We start from the raw sequence: 10466 nt of genomic DNA on the forward strand, positions 1-10466 counted from the left end.
GTAGTGCACATGGAACAACAGATAATCATATGTGTTAAATCAGTGTTAAATGTGGACGTGTTATGAAAATACATCAACACAATATCACATACAAAGAATAAAACAGTCTAAATTATTTTCGAGCAGCGGTTCCCATAAAAATCGTGACAAAACTATGAACTGGGCGGGACGCCGGGACAGAACTTATAAACCTGTACGGTCCCGGCTAAACCGGGACGTGTGGTAACTCTAGTTTGGTAGGATTAATGAACAGTCTATTTTAAATTTAATTCTTCCAAAGTATTCGCAAAGATACAGTTTTCGTTACAATGATAAAAGTATCATTCCAAGAAAATACATGGTCCAAAGTAGAGTACATTAACTGGGACAAATCTATGTCACTTCAGGCAATCAAAATATGGGAATGGGGCCTACTCATTCCAACCTCTGCCGGAGTGATTGTTTAATGCCTATCGGGAGACTTTGCAACCTGAAAGTTGTTGCAAAATGGACTAGCAAAAGTACAAATATCAATTAAAGGTTTCCGTCCATTCTAAACTCTATTCAAGCGTAACGTGAGCACATTGGGAAGCACGGCCTCTGTTATGCTACTGCGTCACTGAATGAATGTAGCACTAGCAGATGAAGTGTTGCCATTAGAAATCAATTATCTGGAGGAAACAGACTTAGACATAATAATGAACTGTTGCTACACACGCTTATCGTTTAAAAGTAAGTAGTTAGAACAATCAGCGTGCTCTATTGATATGGTTCTCAGAGTACATAACCTTGTGTCTGAGATAACAACGCGGTAATTCCCCCAGTTAGCCTGTAGTCCTCTATGTGGAGACCTGTCAAGGCTACGTTGAAGATCAACTGGGAACAATATCATAAACACGAACATACTTGTGGTCAGCACGTGGACAGAAATATTCTTCAAATGCTTACCTCAGCGCTCAGAATGAAATGCTATGGCATGGAAAATTCTGAGGATAATGACTGGAATTAGAAATATCAGGAAGATAGGTTGCTGAGCTGAAAGTCAGAATAGTATAATAAAGAAGAAATGAGATTGATGACACTACACTCCGCCATTATAGGAATGGAGTTCTATGATTTCTTCATCTCTTACCCACTGTTACGAAACATAGAGGCCATGGCCAATTTTTGTTAGTTCGAAGCCTACTTAGTTATAAATCCTACATGCACACCACTATGCGCTATTGTACACAGGTCTTCTATCTTCAGTCATTAACGATGAACCCACCAACTTGTAAATCGGGGAAACGCAATGTTCTTTATATCACTGAAAGTATCGCAAAACGCCTGCTTCAGATATGAGAAGCTTGTTTCCAAAATGTACCGAAACAAATCAAAACACAATTTAAATAATAATGATGATGATGATGATGATGATGATGATGATGATGATGATGATGATGATGACGATAGGAAACATACATTGGTAAGAAGATCCATAATATGATAGAAAAATCAAACGCAAAAATGGCCCTAATCCACGTCCAACAAGGAGTTGAAAATCACGTTTGATGCTAATCTATATACAGTATATATATATATATATATATATACTAGCAAGATACCCGTGCTTCGCTACGGTATTATACTGAAATTTATAATTGAATGCTTATTGTTTTAGATATACAATCCACCGAAATTCGCGATCTGCCTCGTTTTCTGCGAGAATCCACCAAAATTCCCGATCTGACTCGTTTTCTATTAGATTACCTCACGTTTCCTCCCATTTTTCAATCTTCCTTTCCAGCAATCGATTTCGTACTTCCCGGGCTAGGCTCAGGTATTCCTGACGGTCAGTTGAGTCCGTAAATCTTTGCCATCTTTTCCTATAATAATTGTAATATGTATAAAATCCTTCAGGAGATCCGGCACGGTGTCATATTGGGTGCTTTGGCGGCACTGAACCCGCGGCCGGACTGCATTCTTAGTCATTACTCGTCCAGGAGCCGTTGCCGGCGCGGTCCGCACATTTGACGACGGTCCGGAACATTATTATTATTATTATTATTATTATTACTATTATGTGTTGCTGGAGTGGCTGATGACAGGGAAAACCGGAGTATCCGGAGAAAAACAGGTCCGGCCTCCGGTTTTTCCAGCACGAATGTCACATGGAGTGACCGGGATTTGAACCACGGAACCCAGCTGTGAGAGGCCGGCGCGCTGCCGCCTGAGCAAAGGAGGATACTTATAAGTACATTAAGAACAGTAAAATCAATTGGTCTCACCTCCTTCTACACCCCACCGCCGTTAAGTTTATTTACCGCCACCCCCGCACCTCCCCCCCCCAAAAAAAAAATTAAAAGAAGGCTTGTTTCTTTATGTTTAAAGGAGATTCCAAACACCAATGTTCACGTCTATTGCCTTCAGTTTTGAGATATAAGTATCCCCATAAAAATTATTTACATTTTTCACTTCATTTCACACTACTCTTCCCTCCCCCTAAGTGAATTTTCCCGCAAAAAATACTTGTTTCTTTAATAGTAAAAGATCTTCTAAATACCAATTATCATGACTCTAACTTCTTCAGTTTTGATTTATGCGTCCCCATGAAAGGAATTCAACTCCTTTACACTCCCACCCTCCAAGATGGTTTAACCACCAAAACGCGTTTTTCTTTGTTTTTAAAGGAGATCTAAATACGAATTTTCACGTCTGTAACAACTTTAGTTTTTATTAGATGTATGCATTCTCATACAATCAAGTCAATTAAATTTTCAATTCTTGCACCCCCCCTCTCCATTGGATTTTCCGAGAATACGTCTTTCTTTACTTTTAAAGCAGATTGCAAATATCAAATTTCACGTCTGTAACATCTTCATTTTTGAGATATCAGTAGCCTAATTCAAAGAAGTCAACACCATTTTCAGTCACTTTTACCCACCCCCCACCAACCAACTGGTATTTCTGAAAACTAAAAATACACGATTCGTTATGTTTAATAGAGATAAAAAAAACCATTTTTCACTTCTGTAATATGTTAATTTTTTTTAGATATACTGTAAAAATTCTCATTTTAAAATTTCACCCCTTTTGAGTTCCCCTTAAGTCGAGTTTCCAAAAACAAATCACCTATGTTTCTTTACATTTACAGGAGATTCCAAACACCCACTTTTTACGTCTGTAACATTTTACGTTTCCAAGATATTCTGTACATATAGTCTTTCAAAAAATTCACCCCAATTTGTCACTCCTGTTTAACCGCCATTAATTGGATTTTCCAAAAACTAAAAAATACGTGTTTCTTTATTTTTAAAGGAGGTCCCATATACAAATTTTTAGTTCTGTAATATCTTCAGGTTCTGAAATATAAGTATCCTCATTAAAGGCATTCAACCCATTTTTCACCCTTTTACACCCCTCCTATTGGGATTTACAGGAAACAAAAAATACGTGTTCCTTTATTTTTAGAGGAGATTCTAACTACCAATTTTTACATCTGTAAATTTTAAAGTTTTAAGATGTAGACACACTCATTTTAAAAAATTCACCCCCCTTTTCACCCCCCAATATTTGGATTTTCCAAAAACGAAAGAATACGTGTTTCTTTACTTTTAAAGTAGATCAAAAATACCAATTTTCAGGTCTGTAATATCTTCAGGTTCTGATATATAAGTAGCCTCATTAAAGGCATTCAACCCATTATTCACCCTTTTACACCCTTCCTATTGGGATTTTCCGAAAACAAAAGAATACGTGTTTCTTTATTTTTAAAGGAGATTCTAAATACCAATTTTTATATCCATACACTTTAAAAGTTTTGAGATATAGATACACTCATTTTTAAAAATCACCCCCTTTTCACCCCCCCCCATTAATTGTATTTTCCAAAAACAAAAAAATACATGTTTCTTTATTTTTAAAAGAGATCCCAAACACCAATTTTCAGGTCTGTAATATCTTCAGGTTCTGAGATATAAGTAGCCTCATTAAAGGCATTCAACCAATTTTTCACCCCTTTTCACGATTCCTGTTGTGATTTTCAGAAAACAAAATAAATGCGTGTTTCTTTATTTTTAATGAAGATTCTAAATACCAATTTTTACATCTGCAAACTTTAAAAGTTTGGAGATATAGATTCACTCATTTTAAAAATTCACCCCCTTTTCACCCTCCCATTAATTGGATTTTCCAAAAACAAAAAAATACGTGTTTCTTTATTTTTAAGAGAGATCAAAAGTACCAATTTTCAGGTCTGTAATATCTTCAGTTTCTGAGATATAAGCACCGGTATCCTGATTAGGCATTCAACCCCTTTTTCACCCTTTTTCACCCCTCCTATTGGGATTGTCTGAAAACAAAAAAATACGTGTTTCCTTATTTTTAAAGAACATTCTAAATACCAATTTTCACATCTGTAAACTTTTAAAGTTTTGAGATATAAACACACTAATTTTAAAATTTCGCCCCCCTTTTCACCCCCTTAGCGAAGGAATATCCAAAAATCCTCTCTTAGCGAGCACCTACATCTTAATATGATTATATCTCCAAAATTTCATTTCTTTATGTCCAGTAGTTTTGGCTCGGCGATGATGAATCAGTCAGTCAGTCAGGACAAGCTACTTTATATATATAGATATATATATATATATATATGCTGTATATATATGGCCCCTTCCTCATAGACGCGCAGGTCACCTGTACGGCGTCAACTCGAAAGATCTGAACCAGACCTCTTCGTTATTCGTCTACTTATGTCATTACACGTCATCTCTCCGCTGACAGCTCGAAACATACCACTTAGTCGGGCATCTCGTCTCCTTACTCCAAATTTTCATAACACTACTACTTTGTCGGAAATGACCCAGAACAAATCGTGCTGATTTCCTTTGAATTTGTTCCAGTTCTTGTGTCAAGTAGTCCTTGTGTGGATCCCATACATTAGAACCTAACACTGATTGGAGCCCTACCTGAGACTTACACGCTCTCTCCTTTACATTCTTACTACAACTCATAGCAATGTGAAGAGATGTGTAACTTTTCTTAACAACATCGTTAATATGATTTCACCAAGGAAAACCATTTATTATATTGGCTTCGTATGTACACGGACTGTTAAAGGTCAAATATCAAAGTATTTTCTTGGAAAACAGGGTTTATAAAATGTGTGAAGTTGCTAAAATAGTAGAGGGTGCTCACGTTGGCGAAACTGACTGCATCAGTGTTGGTAACATTCCTCTCTTTAACTGTGCACGTCAAACATCTATGATGTGAAGCGATCGTTTTCGCGGTATAAGGCGTTCTTTTGTGACGCATACCGTTTGATGGGCAATTTGGAGATGAATTTTGTTGTTCAAGGCAATTCCAGCGTGTGATTACTGAATACAAACTGGTACATTTTTTCAAAGATGATAGGTTGTTTCTGCTATATTTAAGCAAAAGATAACAGTTTTGTATCATAATATCTACTCGGGAATATAAAAAGTTGACACACCATACTGTACCTTTCCATTCGGAGACATCCAATTGCCTCAAGGAGCACGTTTGGTAGTACAATATTTTAATACAAAACATTATATTTATTTACCTCTTGAACGCGAGTGACTATGTGATATTCAAAGCAGAATATTTACAATCTTTTTAAAATATTTTTTTTTCTTAGCGCATAACAATCCGATCCCTAGTTACGTATTATATCATTTTAATAACTGGAAGATTCGCATATACAGTACCATATACAGCAGACGAAATATACCTTATCCTGAATAGATAAAGCGTTTGTGCTTATCTCTAACATACACTAAGGTTTGGATCAAACTTACGGTTTGAAATAAAGCGACTTCGCCTGATTGGATATTATCTTATTTAACTCCTGCATATGAAGTTGAAAACCATGCAAAACTCTTCTGGGATATACAATAATTCGACTTAAAATACTTAATTCTCTTGTCAGTTGCTTTCACGTGACTACTATGTATCCATCCTATTCTACTCTCCCACTGGGATTCTAAACCTTCATGCTTGTATGGGATATCAAACACCTCGTACAAAACTGCTCCACTTGTAAGAAACAATATATGACTGAGTGTAATAATAATAATAATAATAATAATAATAATAATAATAATAATAATAATAATAATAATAATAATAATAATAATAATAATAATAATAATAATAATAATAATATCCACCTCTGAGGTGTAGTAGTTAGTATGATTAACTGGGACCCGCGAAGGCCCGGGTTCGATTCCCGGCTCTGCCACGAAATTTGAAAAGTGGTACGAGAGCTGGAACGTGGTCCACTCAGCTTCGGGAGGTCAAATGAGTAGAGAGAGGTGGTTTCGATTCCCACCTCAGCCATCCTGGAAGTCGTTTTCCATGGTTTCCCACATCTCCTCAGGCAAATGCCAGGATGGTACCTAACTTAAGGCCAAGGCCGCTTCCTTCCCTCTTCCTTGTCTATCCGTTCCAATCTTCCCATTCCCCACCTAGGCTCCTGTTCAGCATAGCAGGTGAGGCAGCCTGGGCAAGGTACTGGTCATCCTCCCCAGTTGTATCCCGCGACGCAATGTCTCACACTCCAGGACACTGCACTTGAGCTGGTAGAGGTGGGATCCCTCGCTCAGTCTGAGAGAAAAACCAACCCTTGTGGGTAAACAGATTAAGAAATAATAATAATAATAATAATAATAATAATAATAATAATAATAATAATAATAATAATAATAATAATAATAATAATAATAATGGCTATTGGCTGATTGATCAGCGTACTGTCTTCGGAGCAGAGAACCCCGGGTTCGACTCGTAAATGAACTGCATAGTCTATAGTCAATTTATCTGGCCTGTGGCTGGGTGAATGTAACACAATACGCTAGCAACCACCACGGAAACACGCAACAGCCGATGCATATAGAGTCTTCATGAAGAAGGTCATTCGGCCGATAAACTGAGCCAAATAAACATTGAGTGGCAACCCCAATCAAGTAGGAAAGGGACCAGGAATAACAACAATGAACATCTACAGCCTGTTTCCAGTCATCTGACCGGGTCAGAAATGGATAAATGAAGCCCCATCTAGCGGCGAGGACAGTAAATGTGCAGGCTGCCGAAGCTTGTCGCACTCCTCTGGGGCAATGATTAATGAATTGCAGATGAAATGATATTGGATAGTCTGGCTGGAATGAAATATGGCAGGGAAAACAGGAGTACCCGGAGAAAAGCCTGTCCTGCCTCGCCTTGTAAAACACAAATCTCACAAAGAGTGACCGGGATTTGAACCACGGTATCCAGCGGTGAGAGCCCGTCGCGCTGCCGCCTGAGCCACGGAGGCTTCAATAACAACAATAACAACGTCAATAATAAAAATTATAATAATGATAATACGAATGTCAATAACTATGAAGCACAATGGATAATTATAAACTGTCTACCCAGATGAATTGAGTAACAAATATAAAATATTAATTCAATTTTAATGAACTTGAGGACGACTACATTAAGAGTGCAGATTAAGAGATAGTCAAGGAGACATTTGACTTCCTAATTTTTACTCTTGAAACGACGATAAATATGTCAGCTTTATCTTGGAAGAAGAGGTACAAGAGTAAATTCAAACAACAGTAATGAAGTTCCTGAGAAGCATTTCATTAAGGATCAAACGAGATGGAATGCAAAATGAAGATATAAGCAAGAGATGAGTCTTAGTAGATTACAGGATAAGATTAATGCCACATTGCTAAGATGGTTTGGGCACATGGGGAGAATGCTAAAAGACATATAAATATCAGACGAGCTTGCATTCTGGAGATAGTGGATTCGAACTCCACTGTCAGCAACTCTGAAAATAGTTTTACGTGCTGTCTCATTTTTTTTGCTGTTGGTTTTACGTCGCACCGACACAGATAGGTCTTATGGCGACGATGGGATAGGAAAGACCTAGAACTGGGAAGGAAGCGGCCGTGCCCTTAATTAAGGTACAGCCTCAGCATTTGTCTAGTGTGAAAATGGGAAAGCACGGAAAACCAATTTCAGGGCTGCCGACAGTGGGGTTCGAACCCACTATCTCCCGAATACTGGACACTGGCCGCACTTAAGCGACTGCAGCTATCGAGCTCGGTGCTGTCTCATTTTCACACCAGGCAAATGCTGGGGCTGTGCTTTAATTAAGGCCACCCTCAGTTCCTTTCAACTCCTAGCCCTTTCCTATCCCATCGTCACTGTAAGACGCAAAACAACTTGTAATAAAAAGTCAAATTTGTTTCTAAATATTTATTTTTTATAATTTGCTTCTTTCTTAATGTCGTTATCATCCAGGCTTGGTTTTTCCTTCGGACTCAGCAAGCGATCACATCTCTATCGCCTCAAGGGCAGTGTCCTGGAGCGTGAGAGTTTGGGTTGGGAATACAACTGTGGAAGAGGACCAGTACCTCGCTCAGGCGGCCTCACCTGTTATGATGGACAGGGGCCTAGTGGGGGTATGGGTAGATTGGAAGGAGTAGACAAGGAAGAGGGAAGGAAGTGGCCGTAGCCTTAAGTTAGGTACCATCTCGTCATTTGCCTGGAGGAGAATTGGGAAACCACAGAAAATCACTTCCAGGATGGCTGAGGTGGGAATATACTCATCTGACCTCCCGAGGGTGAGTGGAGCTCGTTCTAGTCCACGTAACCCTTTTCAAATATTGTGGCAGAACCGGGAATCGAACGCGGGCCTCCGCTGGTGGCAGCTAATCACACTAACCACTACACCACAGAAGCGGACATTTTTATAACTAATTACGCGATAAGACGCACAATTATGAAAAAAAAAATTCCGGGTTCGAGAAATATGGCCTTCCTCAAAATAGACGCTGGGCCTTAAGTGTAATTTACGTAGTATGCAAATTATATGAATTATGAACAACGCATTGCAATACAAATTTCACACATCTGTCCACTGCTGAATAGATCTCTTTATTTTCTGTGGTAGGGAGCGAAGCACTGAATGCACAACGTGATGACGCATTTTACACACTAGGTCTGGGCTTTCCTTTGCAACCTGGCTGCGCGCATCTTCTCTCCCTGCTTCTCGATATGATACGACCTATACCAAGGATGGCGAACCTATGCCACGCGTGTCACTCGGCGACACGCGAACACGATTTCGGTGGCACACCACATGAACATAATAATGTTTTTATGTACGTCTTGTACTGCAGACAATACATATCGTATAGTGTTTCACGTGTAAGAAATAAATAACGAAAATGTAAATACTAGTTCCATTCGGACGTGCAGTATGGCAACCCTGCTACACTGATAGGTTCGAAAGTCAAGTTAGGTAGTGTCGTTTTCTTGTGGTTTTGTACACGGACATCGCAAACATGTTTTCGGTGCCGAAAAGAACAGAAACTTAACAAGGGTGGTGACAGTACTTTTCAAGACCTCTTGACAAGGAAATTCGGACTGATACAAAGATGTGTTGCCTGTGTTCGAAAACATTGGATCCCCTACATTTAATGTAAAACGCAATTTCGAGACTAATCATTCAAATGTTTGTTCCTTTTCATATGAAGGAAGGAGTTCGTTTCACATAACATCGAACATTATACAGAACTAACTAGTTCTTTTGTATCATCTTTCCGGCCCAGGAATAATATCAGTGCGGCTGTTTCCATCTGTCTCACTGCATTGTACAGCATGCATGGCAAACTGATTTCTCAAGGCGAGTTGTTGAAATAAACTTTCTTATGGACGTCCGACATATTATTTGAAAACTTCCCCAACAAACAACTAATAATTAACATAATTAAAGGAATGTCAGTCCGCGTCTGTGGTGTAGTGGTTAGCGTGATTAGCTGCCACCCCCGGAGGCCCGGGTTTGATTCCCGGCTCTGCCACGAAATTTGAAAAGTGGTATGAGGGCTGGAACGGGGTCCACTCAGCCTCGGGAGGTCAACTGAGTAGAGGTGGGTTCGATTCCCACCTCAGCCATCCTAGAAGTGGTTTTCCGTGGTTTCCCACTTCTCCTCCAGGCAAATGCCGGGATGGTACCTAACTTAAGGTCACGGCCGCTTCCTTCCCTCTTCCTTGCCTATCCCTTCCAATCTTCCCATCCCTCCACAAGGCCCCTGTTCTGCATAGCAGGTGAGGCCGCATGGGCGAGGTACTGGTCATACTCCAGTTGTATCCCCCGACCAAGAGTCTGAAGCTCCAGGACACTGCCCTTGAGGCGGTAGAGGTGGGATCCCTCGCTAAGTCCGAGGGAAAAACCGAACCTGGAGGGTAAGCAGATGATGATGATGATGATGATGATGATGATGATGATGATGATGATGATGATGAAAGGAATGTCAGCCAGTTGAACTGCTGTCGAGGGTAGAATAATAAAAAAATGAGTGAAGAAGTTTCCGAGCAATTGAAAGCTAATTTGGATAACTCCCACATGTATGTTTTGATGAAAGCATGAATGTGACCTTACAATAAGGATAGCTGTGATGAAGAAGAAATTAATGAATATTGAATTT

This window comes from Anabrus simplex, chromosome 1, assembly GCF_040414725.1.
Source record: "Anabrus simplex isolate iqAnaSimp1 chromosome 1, ASM4041472v1, whole genome shotgun sequence".
Classification (NCBI taxonomy): Eukaryota; Metazoa; Arthropoda; class Insecta; order Orthoptera; family Tettigoniidae; genus Anabrus; species Anabrus simplex.